We start from the raw sequence: 21,149 nt of genomic DNA on the forward strand, positions 1-21,149 counted from the left end.
TTTATATATTTACTTTATATATTTACTTTATATATTTTAATATAAACGTTATATATTCCTTAAATTATATTTGAAACTTTGTATATTTACATGTTCAATATTAAGTTTTATATAATATCAACTTTGTTAAGTCTATAATATAAACCGTGTTTAATATAAACTTTATATAATTACTTACTTTATGTGAACTTTATATATTTACATGTTCTGCAGAATTTAATCTTCAATAAACTTTAACGCCCCATACTGCCAGTATCTTTCTCCCCCTGGTCAGAAAATGTGGAGAGCTAGTGTCACAATTGATATGTTTATCCTGCACACCACCCCCCATCCAGTGGGTAGCGGTGGATAGGTTACAATCATTCGGTTACTGTAACTACCTACAGTTTGCAAACTGGGGATATTTGGCTAAGATTTCTGGTAACAGATCATTTTGAATTAAATATTTACACATCTCTCAAACATTTGTTATAGAATTGTCTCTGAATTTGCGTATCTTTTCGCACTCCATCACATAGTGACGGAAGGTGTGCGAATAATTTTGTTGACACAGTTTACATTTGGTCAGGTCTACATCAGCAGATAATGAGAATTCCCAGAGATACTTGTAACTAAGTCTAAGCCGAGCAGTAGTAACATCTAGAAGTCTGCTGATTTTATTGGATGAGCCATAGATGTGTGTCTCCTCTTGCATGATAGTATGGTTTTAGAAGGAAATACTGGTGTCGATTTCACTTTGCCTCATAGATACAAGATAAAAAAAAAAAGTGACATGGACAGAGAACATACAGAGAAAACGTAACCCTAGCAACGAAGAGCAGCCGACGCCATCAACACAACATCCAGCTGTCGTCGCCGTGCCTCAAGTCTAACACAGAGGTCTTATTTCGTATTAACAACTTGTCCTCTACCCTTCAGACCGAACTATTTGCCTTGCTTCTTGCACTGAAATGTGTACAAGTCTCCAAACTTGATACATTAATTGTAAGTGACTTTATCATCCTTAATTGCCCTCAACTCTTTATGGGGGCGTTTTTTTCTGGAAAATTAAGTTGTTCAGTGTCAACCAATATTTTTTTACTAGTTGTATATGAAAAGGGCTGCAATTGTTCCAAGTTTCAGTACTGTAGCCTAAATAGTAAGGGAGATTTTTTATTTTTTTATTTTTTTTCAACGAATTTTACACATATTCAAGTGTATATTTACAACCAAACCTTTCAGATATAATCATTCTATGACACTTTTCTGACACATTAGCATATAATAAAGGATCTGTGGAAGGGGATTTTCCAAAACATCTTTAGTTTTCCTAATACAAATAGTCAAAGTTCCCCCAAAATTATGCAAATATATCATGTTTATTGCTATTTATAAAATCAATAAATGAACTCTGGGGGGGAAAAACGCTTCCAACAGATTTTAGAGACATAAACTTTACATATAAGGTGTAAGTTTCATGTTAATTGAATAAAAAATGAGAGATATTTTTGAACGTTTATGTTACTTGAAAATAAATAAGTAAAAAATAAAGTCTAAGGTGTTGCCATCTGTGACTTGAGGTTGACATCAACCAATGTCCTCCTAAATTGGCACCCTTGCAGATAGGCTTACATGCAGTCAGGTGTATAAGTTTCATGCAAATCGCCCTATAAACAAAAGAGATAAAATTAAAAAAAAAATTGCCTTTTTTTTTTAACTAAATTTTTTTTTAATAAAACTAATTATAATTTGTTTTTATATATGCTATTGTGATAGCTGAGAGTCATAGACATGATTTCAGTTGACACTTTTGTTAGATAATTATTTTTGACCATTTTGAAATATTTTTGACACATAATTCAATATTTTTTTCTCCATTCCTATTTATGCTATGATGCTGAGACTTGGACCAGATGAAACCATTTTCATATACAACTTGTCAAAAAAGTTTGATTGAAATCGAACGAGTTTTCATTTATTGCGTATTTTGGGCAAATTTGGAAATAACGCCCCCTTAAAACATAGCTGTAACATGTTTGTGTCCAAAGCTAGACACAGATACCACTACCTGAGAGAATGTGAACACCTGAGAGTCATTAGAAATATGTGTAGAATAATAAACCCCGCATTGTCTGAGTTAGGAAAACACTATTTTTCAAATACCTGTACAGATATTGTTCTAAAAATATTTCCCCATTTTTCACCTGCAAGATAACGTAAGATTTTAAGGGTTGACGAATGTTAATCTTCTTGTTTGATAAGATGTTCACTTGAGACAGTTAAGCAAGTCCCAGCTGTGTCTGGGTACAAGTGACAGTATGAACAACCCAGTGGGTTTTCTTCCTATTGGGGAGTGTTGTACATGCTGCTATGGTGGTATGTCCACTCACAGGATGAGTGGCACTGTCCAGTAAACTCACCCCTTGGAGCAAACTTAAAAAAATTTAAACAAATACATACAACAAAATTATTAATGATGGTAACAGAGTCCATTTCTTGTGGTCTCCATCTCGTGTTGGCCTCCCAATGCATGATAGAGCTGATCAGTTAGCCAAAGAATCTGTCTTTAAAGGAGAAATTGAGTATAACTTTAGATTGTCAATGAGCAGTCTGAGAGCAATAGTACACCAAGAACTTCAATAAAATCTTGTAGATCTGAGGCAAAGTGAAATCAACACCAGTAATTCCATCTATCATCATACTATCATGCAAGAGGAGCCACACATCTATGGTTCATCCAATAAAATCAGCAGACTTCTAGATGTTACTACGTACTGCTCAGCTTAGGCTTGGTTACAAGTATCTCTGGGAATTCTCATTATCAACTGATGTAGACCTGACCAAATGTAAACTGTGTCAACACAATTATTCGAACACCGTCCATCACTATTTATTTATTTATTTATTTATTTATGCATATACAAGAATGTACATAAGGAATGTGAGGATACAAATATGGTAATTACAGTCTTGTAAAGCCACTAGCACGCGCAGCGTTTCGGGCAGGTCCTTAATCTAAGAAAATTTTAAGGAGGCAAATACTTGCAAAATTTATAGACAAAAAAATGATAACAGATTACATGAAATGAAAAAAAAAAGATGAGAGAAAATTGTAGGTACAGTATATTAAAGCACATAGGTAGCTAAGATTGATTGCAATGACAGCTTGAATGGTAGTTGACAAAAAATAGGTAGGCACAATACAGCAGAAACACTATAAGATTGATTGCAATGACAGCTTGAATGGTAGTTGACAAAAATTGGTAGTCACAATACAGCATATGGCTTGCACATAAAAGAAGACAGCAATGAACACAATGATAAGGTTGTTTGATATTACATAAAAATTAGGAGATTGGGTAACACTAGGTACAGAGCCAATTTAAAGCTCAGTGTAGGAAACTAAGATGAAGTTAGGTACTTTTTGGTTTTGCTTTTAAATAAGGCAAAAGTTTTACAGTTTTTCAATTCACTAGGGAGTAAGTTCCATAGACTAGGTCCCTTAATTTGCATAGAGTGTTTACACAGATTAAGTTTGACCCTGGGGATATCAAAGAGATATTTATTTATTTATTTATTTATTTATGCATATACAAGAATGTACATAAGGAATGTGAGGATACAAATATGGTAATTACAGTCTTGTAAAGCCACTAGCACGCACAGCGTTTCGGGCAAATACTTCTCTATGTCAAATACAAGTCTATGGAACTTACTCCCTAGTGAATTGAAAAACTGTAAAACTTTTGCCTTATTTAAAAGCAAAACCAACTACCAGATATTTATTTCTGGTGTGGTGATAATGGGTCCTATTACATCTGTCCAGGGAGAGTTTCAGAGCATGGTTTGCATTTAAGAACAGGGTTTTGTAAATGTAGCTGACACAAGAGAATGTGTGGAGGGAGTTAATATTTAGCAAGTTTAGGGATTTAAACAAGGGAGCTGAGTGTTGTCTGAAAGCAGAGTTAGTTATTATGTGATGGAGTTAGTTACTATGTGATGGAGTGTGAAAAGATATGTGAATTCAGAGACAATTCTATAACCAATGTTCCACCTATGTGTAAATATTTAATTCAAAATTATCTGTTACCAGAAATCTTAGCCAAATATCCCCAGTTTGCAAACTGTAGGTAGTTACAGTAACCGAATGATTGTAACCTATCCACCGCTGCCCACTGGATGGGGGTGGTGTGCAGGACAAACATATAAATTGTGACATGTTATAAATGATATGAGTGGGGCTTCTATGGGGTACTGGTACTATTAAGGGGTATAGGTAGTTAGAAGACAGGAGTATCAAATATGGGAGAGCTAAAAGGCCCGGCCCCCAAAATAAACTATCCACAGTAGTAATAACTTGCTACAAGACCAAATATGTTCGTCTAAGGGTTGATCACTGCGCTCCCACCTTGGAAGAAGAGATACTCTGTAATTCATGTACTTATTTATTAACCCGTTAACAACCCCCCATATACACTCACACCAATAACAATAATAATAATAACTTTACCACACTATCTTACGTTAAAAGCCTTGGTCCACATAGGCAGGATACAAGGTTTACACTAATAACAAGCTAGGGTAAAGTACTACTGGATAAGCACTGAAGCTGGATGCAGCTTAGGGTAGTGAAACCACGTGGGACCCTAATACAAAACACAACACTTAGGGGTACCCAAACACTGGCAAAATACTATCCCCAGGTCTCACCAATCGTTACTACCAGAGTAGGCACACTCGGACTAATGCCCTGTACTTAGCTTAAGGATACAGGAACTTCAGGTAAGGGAAATAAGTAAGAGGAGAAGGAAGGAGAGTAGGGGAGCAGCCACAGAGTAGGTCTTATCCACACACACCAGCCAGAGAGAAGAGCGAGCTCCTCGCGACCACCTGGCCTCCCTCATGTCGTGGTGCCGGAAGGAGCCTAATTGATCGTGCAGCTAAGCACATTAAAGATCTTCCCCTATGCAACGTATTGTTACTTTATGAATGATTAGAAAGTATTAGTAAGCAAAGTTGGTGCCTATGTTATTATTTAATAATCAACCCCCAGCTCAGTCTTTAAATGCTCTTTGAGAAACAATAATAGTCTTACGTCTGGCAGGGAAGATACAAACAATTTCCATTCGAAATGCGCCAACTGTACTACTTAGGAAGTTTAATAGCTCAATTTTGACCTCTGGTTTCCACTGGAGAACCCAGGGTCGTAACACTCCTCCCCCCTTCAGAGAAAAAAAAATGTGACTACTAGAATAGTAGTCATATTTTTTTGTAAGAGTATACAGAGAACAAAAAGAAAAACATATGACAAAAACAAAAAAATCAATCAAAAGCAATTTCTTTGCAAAAAAAAAAAAAATACAAAGGAGTTCTCTGAAAGAAAAAAAAAAAAAAACATACACAAAAAAATAAAAGAACAGGGAAGTAAATAAATTGGACACGGAATATTTAATGTCACAGGAGAACCTAAAAAAATTAACTAAAGCATGACAGTTGGTAAATGGCTTTCTGTGGCTCAGATGAATGTTATTCAGGCAACCGGGACAGAGCGTCGGCTATCACGTTGAGTCTGCCCGGTAGGTGGGTAATGGAAAGATTGAAGTCCTGTAGGTACAACGCCCACCTGAGGATGCGTTTATTCTTACCCTTCATCTGAGTCAGGAAGACTAGTGGGTTATGGTCCGTGTACACTTCCACTATATTACCTGTGAGGTAAACTTCGAACTTTTTACATGTTAACACTAGCGCCAACGCCTCTTTTTCTACCACTGAATAATTGCGTTGCGCCTTGTCGAATTTCACAGAGTAATAATATACTGGGTGTTCCACCTGATCATCCCCAGTTTGCAACAACACTGCACCAGCACCCGAGTCAGACGCGTCAACATGAATTTTAAACGGTCGGTCGAACCTTGGACTAGCAAGCACTGGGGCGGAAGCTAAGATCAATTTCAAATTTTTAAATGCCTCTGCACAGTTTGATGACCACTTAAATTTAACGGCTTTCCGCAACAAGTCTGTGAGAGGAGTGGCAACACTGGAAAAGTTCTGACAAAAACGTCGATAGTACGCACACATACCGATAAATCTTTGAACGTCCTTTTTAGACTTTAGTACTGGATACTCCAGAATGGCATTGATTTTATCTTGCCGAGGTAACACTTTTCCTTGGCCCACTTCATAACCGAGGTACGTCACTGTGCCTTGGCCAAAATGACACTTTTTAGCATTTAAGGTAAGATTTGCCCTTTTCAAGATGGCAAACAACTGGCGTAACCTAGCTATGTGGTCAGCCCAATTACTGTCAAACAGCACGATATCATCTAAATACGCCCGACAATTTGGCACCTTAGCGAGTAGAGAGTTCATGAGTCTCTGGAACGTGGCAGGGGCATTACGCAAGCCGAACGGTAACACCTGATACTCAAAAACACCCTCGGGTGTCACAAACGCGGTGAGCTGTTTAGCACGTTCAGTGAGTGGGATTTGATAATACCCCCTCGAGAGGTCGAATTTCGAAACGTACTTGGCATTTCCCAACTCGTCAATGCAGTCCTCGAGGAGGGGCAGCGGATAGGCATCCACAATGGTCACCTTGTTGAGCTGCCGATAGTCGGTGCATAATCGCCAGGAGCCGTCTGGTTTGGGGACCAAAAGGCAGGGCGAGCACCAAGAGCCCTGGCTCGGCCGGATGAGGCCGTGCTGGAGCAAGAAGTCGACCTCCTTCCGTACGATGGCCTTCTTTTCTGGACTCATCCGATAGGGTTGAAGGCGAATGGGAGTGTAGTCCGTCAACTCGACATCATGGCAAATGGCATCAGTCTGGGTCGGGACCTCCCCGAACAGACTGGAGAATTCATCAACCAACGACTGCACCTCTTCACGTTGGGCCATCTGCAAATGGGACAGTTCCTCCACAGCATTCACAGAACTAGAATTATTGAAAATGAGATTAGTTGGGTCCCCAGAACAATCATCCCCTCTCTCACTGGAAATGGAAACATTGGTTAGTGCAATGGGCCTGGGGCCCTGGAACTTCTTCAGTCGATTTACATGTATGAGCATTACCTGGTTACGTTTGTCAGAGTGCCTCACTTTGTACGTGAGGTCCCCCGTCTTTTCTGTCACAATGTAGGGGCCTTCGTACTTGTGGGACATAGTGTTCCCTAGTCGAGGCTTTAATACCAGGACAGGGTCGCCAGGCTGAAATACCCGTAACTTAGATTTAGCATCGTTACGTTCTTTCATCTTTTCTTGGGCCTTGCCAAGATACTTTAATGCAGCCGCCTTGCAGTCCTTGAGTCTCTGGTGGTGTTGCGCAAAGAAAGCCGAACCTTCGGATAACGTTACGTTCCCTAACAAATTCTCCTGTAACATTTGCAAGGGTCCACGAACTTTATGGCCAAAGACTAACTCAAAAGGAGAACAGCCCAGTGAACTTTGTAATCCCTCTCTAGCCGCAAACAAAACATACGGTAAATTCTCATCCCAGAAGGTGTGGGAACTCTCGCACGATGTCTTCAACATCTGCTTCAGAGTTAGATGGAAACGTTCAATTACCCCCTGACTCTGTGGATGGTATGGGCTGGAAACCTTATGAGTTATTCCATGTTCCTTACAAAATTGCTCGAAAACATCAGACTTAAAATTAGTACCATTGTCAGTTTGCACGACCCGAGGCAGTCCAAAAGTGGAAAAAAATTGCAACATACGAGCAACAACAGTTTTTGCTCGGATGTTCCTTACAGCAAAAGCCTCTGGGTAACGAGTAGTGATACACATCATCGTGATTAGGTAAATATTACCAGACTTAGTTCTAGGTAATGGTCCAACACAGTCCATTACCACATGAGAAAATGGTTCCTCGGGCACGACAATAGGCCTTAGAGGAGCTTTAGGTGGAGTCTGGTTTGGTTTCGCAACCAGTTGACAAACAATACACGCATTACAAAATTTTGCCACATCGCTTTTCAGCTTGGGCCAGAAAAAATACTTTAAAATTTTGTGATACGTAATATTAATACCTTGATGTCCCCCCATTGGATCATCATGAGCAGCTGCCAAAACTCTTTCTCTATAGCAGGTCGGCAACATAACCTGGTGGACTACCTCCCACTCATTTGACAAGGGAGCACTCTGTGGTCTCCATTTTCTCATCAAAATCCGATCATTGTAGTAGTACCCAGTTGCTGCGTCTACAATTTCCTCCATAGAGATGGCTGTTTCATGACAATCTGCAAGAGTGGGGTCAGCTTTCTGTAACTCACTCAAGGAGGCATCTAGGCCTTGGTCAGATGCCATTGGCCGAGGCTCAACAGTGTTCTCCACCTCCCCACTACTCTCGGTAGATGGCGGTGGCAGGCTCTCCACAATGTCCTCGGCCGCGTCATCGAGTCGGGCCATGAATGTGTCCGCGAGGTCCACTTGGTTTTCACCACTCGGAAAGCTCCTCGTGACCTCGGGATTTACCACCTTGGCAAGCACAGGGCTGCCCTTACATTTAAGTCCCATAGACCTGGTCACCGCGCACGCAGGGTACACAACATTATCCTCTGCGGCGGGTGGATCCAGGCAAACCTTAGGGGTAGGCAACATAATAGGCAGTCTGGAGTCCCCTACCTTATCCCCTGCTAAATCATTACCAACTATTACATCAACATTAGGGAAAGGTAGGTATGAAGTGACTCCGACTGTACAAACACCCTTGTGGAAATCAGATTCCAGGGTAACCTTATGGAGGGGTACTGCTCGAGTATCACTAGTGACACCCTCGACCAGTACCACCTCTCCAGTGTCGAGAGTGTTGGCACCTTGCAATGCACTCTCTAAAATTAAAGTCTGGATGGCACCGGTGTCTCGGAAGATCACCACGTCCTTCCAGGAAGAACCCTCAGACAAAAGTAGTCTCCCTTTCGATAAGAATGGGGTAAGCAAGTCCAACCACTGTGGGTTGGAGGTCTTACTCCCTAACCCTTCTGAAAGCCTCAAGCCCTGTGTCACAACTAGAGCATTGGGTCTTTTTTCAGGGTGCAGTTGCCAACAACGGCTAATAGTGTGGTTTGGACGATTACAGTGACCACAAAAACGTCGGAGAGAAGAGACATTACTAACAGAATTACCCTTCGGTTCACCTTTAGGTGCCGTTGGGCTAGACACTTTAACAGGGTTAGTTATGTCTGAAACAGAAGGTGCATTAGGTAAAGGGTTAGAATGAGCTGGTCTGGACTGGCTGTGGGTATAAGATTTGCTACTCTGTGGGGTATAATTATTTTTATTGGGCCTTTTGCCCGCCAATTGGTAGTTTTCTGCCAACTTGGCCAAATCCCCTATTTTAGAATTTAACTCTATCCTTCCTTTAATGTACTGTGATACGTTCTCTGGCATAACATCTATAAAATGCTCCATTAAAATTAAGTTCCTGAGAGCCTCGTATGTTTCGGCTTTCGCCGAGCGAATCCATCTATCAAATAATCGAATTTGATCATTCACAAATTCAGTGAGCGGTTGGTTGTGAGTAGGCCTAAGGTTACGATAAACTTGGCGGTGAGCTTCAGGAGTAATTTCATATGCCCGCAAAATACATTCCCTGACTTTATCATATTCGAAACACTCGTCGTCAGGCATGTTTATAAAAATATCTTGTGCTTTACCCCTAAGTCTTCCCTGTAGGATTTTCACCCACTCTTCCTTTGGCCAGTTCATGGACGTGGCCACTCTCTGAAAATGGTTGAAAAACCTTTCAGGGTCAGACTCGGAAAATTCAGGCAAATTATGCTTTTTCTCATAATGCCTGGGGTTTGAATCCCCGGCAGGTGGAGTTCCAGTGGCATTCGCTCTAATTCTAGCCTCCTCGGTTTTGAGTTTTTGCTCCTCTAATTTTATTTTTGCTAACTCTAAAGCTAATTCACTTTCCCTATGAGTTGCACTTTCTGCTTGGCTAGGCTGGCATAAAGGTGTATCACTTGCCAATAGTTGTTCATCAATACAATGTTCTAATATTTCATTTACCAAAGTCCACTTTTTATCTGCGACATTTAATTCTAGGCCAAATTCCTGGCCTAACAATACTAAATTAGACTTTTTAAGTTTCTTTATCTCTACCACTGAAGGCTCCCTTGCCAGTTTCTGCATTTCAGAAGACATCACTAATAATTTTAGCTCCCAGCCAAAGAAAAAATTAAAAAATAAAAATTGGAAAAAAAAACAAAAATTTGCACGGCCCCTAACACAAGGCCACACTAACCTTAATCGTGAAGGGATCCAGCTGGGTGTCCAGTCAGTGCAAGAATGTCCTTTGCTAGATGAGCTGGACCCTAGGCTAGCACACAACCGTTCTGCGGAAATAAAAAATTTTAATTTTGGCACTCAAGAATCTAATTTTTTACACTTATAATGTTCATCCCGGACAGGCCCCCACTTGTTATAAATGATATGAGTGGGGCTTCTATGGGGTACTGGTACTATTAAGGGGTATAGGTAGTTAGAAGACAGGAGTATCAAATATGGGAGAGCTAAAAGGCCCGGCCCCCAAAATAAACTATCCACAGTAGTAATAACTTGCTACAAGACCAAATATGTTCGTCTAAGGGTTGATCACTGCGCTCCCACCTTGGAAGAAGAGATACTCTGTAATTCATGTACTTATTTATTAACCCGTTAACAACCCCCCATATACACTCACACCAATAACAATAATAATAATAACTTTACCACACTATCTTACGTTAAAAGCCTTGGTCCACATAGGCAGGATACAAGGTTTACACTAATAACAAGCTAGGGTAAAGTACTACTGGATAAGCACTGAAGCTGGATGCAGCTTAGGGTAGTGAAACCACGTGGGACCCTAATACAAAACACAACACTTAGGGGTACCCAAACACTGGCAAAATACTATCCCCAGGTCTCACCAATCGTTACTACCAGAGTAGGCACACTCGGACTAATGCCCTGTACTTAGCTTAAGGATACAGGAACTTCAGGTAAGGGAAATAAGTAAGAGGAGAAGGAAGGAGAGTAGGGGAGCAGCCACAGAGTAGGTCTTATCCACACACACCAGCCAGAGAGAAGAGCGAGCTCCTCGCGACCACCTGGCCTCCCTCATGTCGTGGTGCCGGAAGGAGCCTAATTGATCGTGCAGCTAAGCACATTAAAGATCTTCCCCTATGCAACGTATTGTTACTTTATGAATGATTAGAAAGTATTAGTAAGCAAAGTTGGTGCCTATGTTATTATTTAATAATCAACCCCCAGCTCAGTCTTTAAATGCTCTTTGAGAAACAATAATAGTCTTACGTCTGGCAGGGAAGATACAAACAATTTCCATTCGAAATGCGCCAACTGTACTACTTAGGAAGTTTAATAGCTCAATTTTGACCTCTGGTTTCCACTGGAGAACCCAGGGTCGTAACATGACACTAGCTCTCCACATATGTCAGTTGCTAAATTTAGAAACTGTACTTGTGGTCGATCTCGAACCCATTGATGATGTGACAACAACATACTGGATTTTGTAATTAGCTCATCAAGATTGTAACTTGCTTAGCTAAAGGAATTGTGGGGTTCAGTCCCTAAGCCTATTATGTGCCTCTGTAACCCTTTCCACTACTGCCCACAAGATGGGTATGGGGTGCATAATAAATGAACTAAACTAAACTCTTATTTTGTTGTCATCATTGCACAAACTGACAACAATGCAACAACAACAACAACATTCAAGCCTTGCAATGTCATCAGCATTGACGCACCCTTGTGAGTGAGGCGTCTACAAGCATTACCACTCATCCAGTCATCGGCTGGAGGAAACCATGTAAACTGCAAGATCCTGTGGAGAAATAGACAAAGTGGATAAAAGAATCCTATGTGAATTAAAAGGAGGGGACAAGGGAGACATCAGTGGAAGCTAGACACGCAATTGAGTCGTGGAGCTGTAACGCATGGTAATTATCAGAAGAAAGCACTAAGCCATTACGACTATGTAGCACTTGGAAGGTTTATGAGAATAAGGTCATTCTACTTTCCAGTTCTTCCTCTCAGTGAGTTGTCAAGTAGAGTGTACGAGTCTGTGCAACCTGTCCTACTAGAGCGTCACATTTTGATGTATACTCAACCTAAGTCCAAAAATCGTCTTACTAGAAAATGGTAGTGACTCACAAAATTGACATACTGTTCCGTTTTCTGTTTTGGGTCCTCTGGTAGATTACGATAGCGCACTTTAGTACTTTAGTACGACAGTTTCTTGACATTGGGAACCCTTAGGAGGATGGGTTGGTTTGCGATTACTCTCAATTGTCACTTTCACATTTACCTGAAATTACCTGAGAGCCACTCTTTCTAGTGGCCTTGACAAGGATAGGAAGCTGGTGGCTTGTCAAATGTCCCTCCAATTTATCCTGATGATTTTATAATCAGGATAAAATTTCTAGTAAATTTTAATTTAAAATTCCTCATAATTTCTCTAAATCGTTGGTAAATTTCTCGAGTCCAAAGCAAGCTTCCTCTTGACATCTCTTTTCCTAACTTGAAGTTAGTGTTTGTCACTTGAATAAGTGTGCTGGACTTGTGCTATACAGCACTTTAATTTTACAGGTGCCAAGACTCAAACAAGAGCTTGAGGACTTCATTGAAAACTTTATTAAACTTTTATAGCTTTAAGTACAGAACTGTAGTTCTTTTCAAGCAGATTTGTAGTACTTTTCAAAGAGGGAAGAAAGTAGTACCTACTAATGTAATAAATGGGGAAAGACTAGCAGGGCTGTGTATTGCCCACATGTGCGTAACACCTGGGCACTTAGTGAAATAATTTGCTCCTTATCGTCTGTACTGTTTTGTCCCATTTGCTTGTATACTGTGTAAAATGTCATGATTTTTCAGGATTGATGGTCTTCCTTTCAAAGTGTCCCCTTGTCACTTGTCCCTCGATAGAATCCTTGGAGTGTTTTATGCTTTTGACATGCTTCGCTCTTGTATGGGAAGTAATATTTAGACTCTTTCTAATATTCTGCAACAGCTGGGTGCCTGTCTTTAATTACATGTCAATAATTTTATCAAAAGGCAAGAATTGAGTGAAGACAGATGAACGTTGTGAAATAATGAAGTACAGTACTAAGAATGATTGATAAATTTTAATACTATACCTGATGTGCGATAAGAGGATGCACTGTACTGGTGCATTGAAAGACTTGGGTAGAAAAGATACATGTATCCCAAGGGCTACATGGAATTAATGCCAATATACACACGGCTGAGAGATGATCAGTATGACCTTTTTAATACCAAGAAATTAAAGTGATGTACTGAGAAATTTATCTCTTGGGATTTGGTATAAAGATCCCTGTTTAGGTTTTTTCACCCTTGTCCAGAGGGTGAAGATGTTGAAGAAGCAAACCTCCAATTAGATGTTAATAAAATCTTTCAATGGGCCACAGAAAATATGATATTTTACGTTGAGTTTCAGTTACTGCGCTATGGAAAGAAACGAGAATATCAAAACAGAAACCAGATATAAAATGCAATCAAACCAAATTATTGAAAGAAAAAGCATTACGGTACTGTATATGTACTGCTAATAAATAGGAGTAATCATGTCAAAAGACCTTACTTTTTTAAAGAACGCAAAAAAGTAGCTGTCATAACTGCAAGAAACGCTTTGCGTAATACTGTAGTGGCTTTAGACATTGTATGTACTAGCTCTATCTATAAATTCATCAATATTTGTATCACCCCTTGTATGTAGGTACTTTACCTGAATAAACATTTGAATTTGAAAATTGACAGATTGGATAGCAAGAACCTTTCACACAAGAAATGTCATACCAATGATGATACAGTACTTTTTAAGACACTTGCATTATCTTGAGTGGAATATTGTCACATGCTAACAATCCCATTCAAAACTGGAGATATTAGCTGACCTGGAGAGTGTACAAAGATCTTGTACTTCTAGAATCCACTCAATAAAATATCTAAATTATCGGGGCTGGTTAAAAATTTTAAATGTGTATTCCTTAGAATGTAGCTGGGAGAGATGCATAATAATTTAAATCTGCACACAGAAATAACACCACATGAGCAGACAATGAGTTACAATAATATGGCTGAATATATGAAGACCCACACACAACACACCAGATGAGGAAAGGATGACATTTTGGTCCATCCTGGACCATTATCAAGTCGACTGGACCATTATTACAATCGACTTGATAAGGGTCCAGGACAGATCGAAACGTCGTCTCCTCCTCATCTTCTGGTGTGTGGTTTAGTCTTCATAACACCACATGAGACTAGAAGACATGACAGGATGTACAAAATAGTCCCATTGAAAAGCAAAGGTACAACAGGCACATTGATTAGAGAACTCGAACATCAAAGGCTCAAGACTTTTTAATACTCTCCCTCTACACATACATGGTACAACTGGCTGTTCCCTCTCAGTGTTCAAAAGAGAACTTGACAAACATCTTCAGAGTATATCTGATCAACCAGGCTGTGACTCGTACATCAAACCCCAAGCAGCTGCATTGAACAGCCTGGTTGACTAGGCCACCTATCAGCAATGACTAGACTGGTCAGAGAGCAGAGACCCTGCAGCCTGGTCAGAGACCAGGCTGCAGTGATGTTGATCCTTGGAATTGTCATAAGGTATTCAGGGGGGCAAGATTTGTCAAGCATTTACACAACCACTTGTGCAATCTGTATGTTTTTCCTAAAAGATGTAAAATTTGTGTGAATGCTTGACAAATCCTGTCCCCTTGGCAGAGGAAGGCATGCTGCAGAAGTAATACAGTAGTTTTGGTGGGAACCCAGCAAAAGGTTTAAGTAGGTTAATTTATGTCTTAGGTTTATGAAGGCTCTAGTTAAATAAATTTGGAATGCTGTGATATGAAGTAAAAAAAAAAGTAGAATTGAAAGTTCAATAACTGAAAGTTTTAGAACACCATAGATAGTTTGAGCATTGGTTAAAGAATGGTGCAGAAAATATCAAATTTCCAATTGATTTGTTCAAAAATTTGGCTGTAATTTTAACCTTTATATTTTCCTGTTTGACCTCTGCTATCTTAGTTTACTTTTGTCTGCTTTACAAAATGTGTAAACTTATTTCGGTATGGTAATTTGTCAATACAAACATCTCATATAAACAAATGAATTTTTTTCACATGCAGCCTCTACAACCTCTACAAGTCACCCAAGAAGGAAAACACTTATTAGACTACATTTAAAGCTCTGGTGTGGACAGCCTTGCTGTATATGAGACTCCTTGCTTCAACCACCACCTTTTGCTACTAGAAGCTAAAACAGATGAATTATTTGTGAACCTGAATTATGAGATACGAAGGTAAGGTAATCATTGGGTGAAAGCACTAAGCCAGTTATTAGACAAGGGTATGCTACCTAGAACTCCTGGTCATGTAGCACAGTACACTGGGGGGTTAATGGTGTTTGACACTCGTGAACCATCATTTTCAGTAAAATATTGGATAAACGAGTATAGATCAAATTTGTATACATATGACATAATGTTAATGTTTCCTGTTAACGATAAGAGTGCCTGCTGATGCTTAACAGTGCAAATAATTAAATTATATGTATAACCTGTCACTAGTGATACATAGTGATACTACTAGTGAGGTGGGTGGGGTAAGAGGGAATCCATAGATTAAGTAAATGCCAAATGCTTTTGTTGAGCATAACTTCATACTGTACATTACAGTTTCTGTATGTTATTGGTGGAATAAAATATCGGTTAAAGAAATTTAAACTTCTAATTACCATCCATTACTTAATGTGATTTACTTCATAAAAATAGTGTAAGTTTTGCTTAATGCCCTCCAATGTTTCTAAATTAGTATTTGATGCCTAAGAATATTCGAGTGACTAATATGTAACTTATTAATGATGGAGCTTTCCAGCCTTTCACTCAACTGGGTTATCGGTATGCATTTTCTACCCTTAATTGGGTTAATGAAATTCTTTCTGCCTTAGTTATAGGGAGAAGGTGGATCAAAGAATATATAGAAAGGATTTTTTTTACCTCGCCCTCACCACTAGTGAACTTTGTAAGCTTTATATGGCATATATCGGCAGAGTAAATTTGCCTGTGCTACGATATACAGTACTGTACTGTACTCCAATACAGCCCTCTACAACCAAATTTACTTAGAAGACTATCATTGATTGGATCTTTGACATCTACAGCCCACGACCCCACTGTTTCCCAAGTAGGCTGGAGGGGTGGGGGTAGGGGGTGAGAGTTTGTTTTGTTTAGAGCTGTTGATTCATGTTGTGGACTTCTGAGTTTGGCTTCAGATCTATACCTTCTGTATACCTTCTGTGTATTTATTTATTTGTTTTTTCTAGGCTTGAAAGGTCAAACAGGTCCAAGTGAGCCATTTAGCGGCTTGAGTAAAGCTACCAGCAGTGTTGTGGCCTTTGACAAAATGCATAGCCCTCTGCAACACCTTTCTTCTCCCACAGTTTACCACCTTCCCCACCATTGTGTCCCTTTCTAGGCAGCTATCCCAGTTTCCAGTTTTTGTGCAGTTTTGTATCAATTTCTAGAGTCCCTGTTTTTGTTACTTAAGCATAAAGGAACATGGCACTAACCTGCCTGTCTTGTGGCAAGCAAAACTTGATTTTGTGGGTCAAGAGGCATTTTCTGTGACATCTAAGAACCAAAATGGATAGCATAGGCCAACATTGGATGTTTCTGGTTACCTTGTGGTTACCTTGCGATGATTCCGGGGCTTAGCGTCCCCGTGGCCCAGTCCTCGACCAGGCCTGCTCATTGCTGGACTGGTCAACCAGGCTGTTGGATGCGGCTGCTCGTAGCCTGACTTACGAATCACAGCCTGGTTGATAAGGTATCCTTTCAAGGTGTTTATCAAGTTCTCTCTTGAACACTGTGAAGGGTCGGCCAGTTATGTCCCTTATGTGTAGTGAAAATGTGTTGAACAGTCTTGGCCTCTGATGTTGTTAGAGTTCTCTCTCTCAAGAGTACCTATTGCACCTCTGCTTTTCAACAGGGTCTGCACATCCTGCCATGCCTCCTGGTCTCATGTTGTGTTATTTCTGTGTGAAGGTTTGGGACCAACCCCTCTAGTATTTTCCATGTGTAAATTACTTGTATCTCTCTTGCATGTGCTCAAGAGAATACAGATTTAGGCCTTTTAGTCATTCCCAGTAGTTTAGAAGTTTTACTGAGTGTATTCTAGCAGTAAAAGATTTCTGCATGCTCTCCAGGTCAACAATTTCTTCAGCTTTGAAAGGGGCTGTCAAAGGGGCAACAGTATTCCACTCTAGAGAGCACTAGCATCTTGAAGAGCATCATCATTGGTATAGCATCTCTAGTATGAAAAGTTCTTGTACTATAGATAGTGTCCTTGTCTATGTCCGATATGAGGATGAGAAAAAGTACCGGAGCAAGCACAGTACCCTGGGGGACTAAGCTCTCACGGCTGATAGTCAGGATTTTATTTTGTTGATTATTACACATGGGATTCTGTAATCTACAGGAAATTGTAGATCCATCTGCCTATTTTTTCCGGCAATTCTTTTTGAACGCATTTTGTGTGCAATAATACCATGGTCACATTTGTTGAAGGCTTTTGCAAAATCTGTGTAAATTACATCAGCGTTTGCTTGTCCATGCATCTAAGGCCATGTCATAGTGGTCCAGCAACTGTGATAGGCAAGAGCACCCTGTTTTGAAACCATTTTGTCCAGGGTTATGGAGATGCTGTGATTCCATGTATTTTGTGATTTTACTTCTTAGCACTCTTTCAAAGATTTTTATGATGTGTGATGTTAGTGCTATTTGTCTGTAATTTTTTGCCTTATTTCCTCCTTTATGGAGTGGTGCTATCTCTGCTGTTTCTAGTATGTCAGGGATAATGCCAGTACAGGTACTAGTATCTAGGCTTTGTCTCCAAAGAATGTAAAGGGCCTACGACAGTGTTTTTTTATAGTTCTTGGTGAATATGGAGTTCCAAGAGTCAGGGCCTGGTGCATACTGTCATGGCTTCTTCAAAATCCAGTTGGGATAGGGTGACATCTGATATATGATTTAATGTTGGCATTACATCCATAAAAAAATCATTTGGGTTATCAATCTTTAGTGTGTTTAGTGGCTCGCTGAAAACAGTCGTACTGTTTCCTCAGTATTTCGCTCATTTCTTTGTTGTCATCTGTGAAAGTTCCATCCCCTTTTGCAGGGGCCCGATACTATATGTAGTTTTTGATCTTGCATAGGAGAAAAAATATTTTGGATTTCTCTATTTCACTGATGGCTTTTTGTTCTCTCTCTGTCTCTCTTGGATTTTGTATGATTCTTGTACCTTTAGTTCAATCATTTATATCTATCTACCTAGCCTTCTTTGTCATTCTTGAGTTAAGGTGTGAATCTCAAGTTGTCGTGATTCATTTTCTTTGCCAATCGAGGGGACGCTGTTCCCATTCCAGGCTGCATCTCTTTTCTCTCTTTTCCTAGGTTTGAGCATATCTCTAGAGCTACTGAGTTTATTTTTTCCAGGCACTGGTTCAGGTTTGCATTTTCAAGCTGTTCTTCCAAGCATATTTTTGTGAGGTCTTGGTTTATTTGCTCCCAGTTAATCTGTTTATTATTAAAATTTAATTAGTTGAATTCTCCTACCCTGGGATTTGGAATTGATTGTGCAGGTCTACTTCCCATGCTTGTCAGAACTTCAATTGGGTAGCAGGTATTTGTAATCATTATGTTCCTGATCAATTCATCATTATTAGTGAAAATGAGGTCCAGTGTGTTCTCTTTTCTAGTTGGTTTGCTATTTTGCTATTGGTATACTTATTGTTATTGGTTCTAGTTTCTATTTGCTGGTTTAAGGCAAATTTGTCGCACATCCTTAGGTCATTTGCATGTGTCCCTGATCATTTAGATTACTTCCCGGTATTCTTCCTGATATAATTGTATTGGCTAGGTGCTTCCATTTCAGGTGGTGTAGATTGAAGTCCCCAAGCAGGATGATGTTTGGGGCTGGATTTGTGAGGTTTTCCAAGCAGTGTTCTATTTTCATTAGTTGGTTTTTAAACTGCTGAGGATTTGCCTCCGGTGACTTATATACAAGGACAATAACTACATTTAGGATCTCTATTTTGATTATCACCACTTCCACCATATTCTTTGTGGTGTTTAGCAGCTCAGTACAGATGAGTGTGTCCTTGATGTACAGGCTGATCCCACCCTGTAGTCTGTGTTTCCTGTCACATCTGAAAAGATTGTACTCTGAGATCCATATTTCATCATCATGGTAGTCTTGTGTGGGTTTCCATTAGGGCTGCAAACACTGTATTTGCCTCTTAATTGGCTCATCTCTTAATTGGCTAAAAAGTTTAAATCTGTCTTCTGTGCCCTGCTATAGCATTGTGTCAGAATGGTAGTAATGCAGTAAGAGGTAACTGAGCTGAGTTTGCTATTTTGGGAGGGCCCAGTCTGCAGGGATCTGGTTCTTCTTGACCTAATTTGCCCATGAAAAGCCTTGTTATGTTTCAGAGAGAGATTTTGCTAACTACAGGTCATCTGATATGTACTATAAACAGGTTGCTTCCTTCAAGACCAAGCAGAAGGAAGAGTAATAATTGTTGTATTTAATAATTATCACTCTTCCTTCTGCTTGGTCTTGAAGGAAGACGACCTTGGGTGAAAGAGGGCTGTGACTATCTCTGCCTGGAACCCGTAGGTGCGGGACCGGGACATCCACCTCCCGGGGGGTTGTGCGGCCTAGGCTCTGCTTCAGGAGGCTGGGGTCGTTCATAACCTTGATGGGGTGATTCTTCTCCGGCCACAACCACAGAGGTCTCCGGGTTTGGAGTCCCTGTGCTTCTCTAGGATCTCAAAGATTTTGGAAGGTCTTTGATTCTTCCTGTATTATTGGAACATCTGTCATCTTCCAGTGAGGCTTACCTCTGATCCTTTCTAGGACTCGTGGGTCCTCTTCCGTGCTTCTTCTTGGTTTTCAGTACTGTTTTGTTCTTTTGTAATTATATCTTCTCTCTGTGCTCTGTCTTGGCACTAATAATATTCCTTAAATACTCCTTGTTGGCGCCCTCCCCACCAGGCGGGTTTTGTGGTTCGGACCTCATGCGTCCTGCCTATGCCCTGTGGGAGTTTGTTTTGTTATGGACGGTGTACACAAGTGTGGTGTTCCACGTCCTTTTTCTCACGGGTGCTTTGCCTCTCGCTGCTCTTATCTCTCCTGTCTGGACTCCGTAGATACTGGGGGTGTTCTGGATTACCAATATGAGGAAGACGCCTAGTTTTTCTCTGCATATGGATGTGGGGCGCCACATTCGCCTCTACCCTTCTCTTCTACATGTGCGGCTCTGGCCTAATTCCGCTAGCGGTGCTCCCGGAATATTCTCTCGGCTATGATGTGTCGTGACATGCTAGTGCCTACGCTCTGCAGTGAGTTTATGCCATCGGGCCTCTCTTTCGGCCAGGTGCTGGTTCGTGGTTTTTGGATGAATGTTGGGGATTGGTTGTGGCGTTTTGTTTGGCCCATTGCGTGCTTCTTCCTATGGCCTTCCTTGTTTGTCTGTGTTATTTGTTACATGGTGGGGCACGGCCCTGTCTTTTGTAATCTTATCTTGGACACTCATTCCTTGACCGTTGTGCAGTGCCTGACTGAGCCCTTCCATATGCATTGGCTTCGCTGTGTGTAGTAGGTCATGACTGTTTTCGGTCCCGCTTGCTGCCTGTTTTTTTTCGTTCTTGGCTCTACTAATGCTAGGTTGGACTTTGTCCATGCTCAGTGCCCTGCTTTTGCACCGCCCGTGTTCGGTTCTGGTCCTGAGTTTTCGTCTTCTCCTTGTTTGGCACTTCCAGCTTCTGGGTTGCCCTGTATGCCAGTGATTGTAGCTTCCGTTCTTTCTCTCCTGCCCCTGCAGTTTCTTTTCGTTATTCCGGGAGGTGCGAGGTTTTAGGCTCTGGCTCCGGCCCTTTTCTTTGTGTTCCTTTTCGGGCTGTGCATTTTTGTTTTCATGCAGTTCTCGTCCTGGTTTGTTCTCCTTATACCTTCCTCGGTATTGCGTGCTTCGTTCTGCCCTGCTGGGGCTGCATTTGCCAATCTTGTGGATTACAGTGTCCCTGCTTTTCGCTTTGTGTTTCAGTTCGCGGTGCTCGCTTCCTCATTGGCCTC

General features: G+C 40.5%; 1 long non-coding RNA gene across 1 annotated transcript; it reads left to right on the plus strand.

The window, feature by feature from the left end:
- The first annotated feature begins 645 nt into the window (after window positions 1–645).
- LOC123769475 (uncharacterized) lies at window positions 646–15,438 on the plus strand. Its single transcript, XR_006774255.2, has 2 exons — window positions 646–984; window positions 15,144–15,438. It is a non-coding gene; the product is annotated as an uncharacterized lncRNA (long non-coding RNA).
- Window positions 15,439–21,149: the final 5,711 nt, after the last annotated feature.

The sequence above is a fragment of the Procambarus clarkii genome, chromosome 63, assembly GCF_040958095.1.
Source record: "Procambarus clarkii isolate CNS0578487 chromosome 63, FALCON_Pclarkii_2.0, whole genome shotgun sequence".
NCBI classification, from domain to species: domain Eukaryota; kingdom Metazoa; phylum Arthropoda; class Malacostraca; order Decapoda; family Cambaridae; genus Procambarus; species Procambarus clarkii.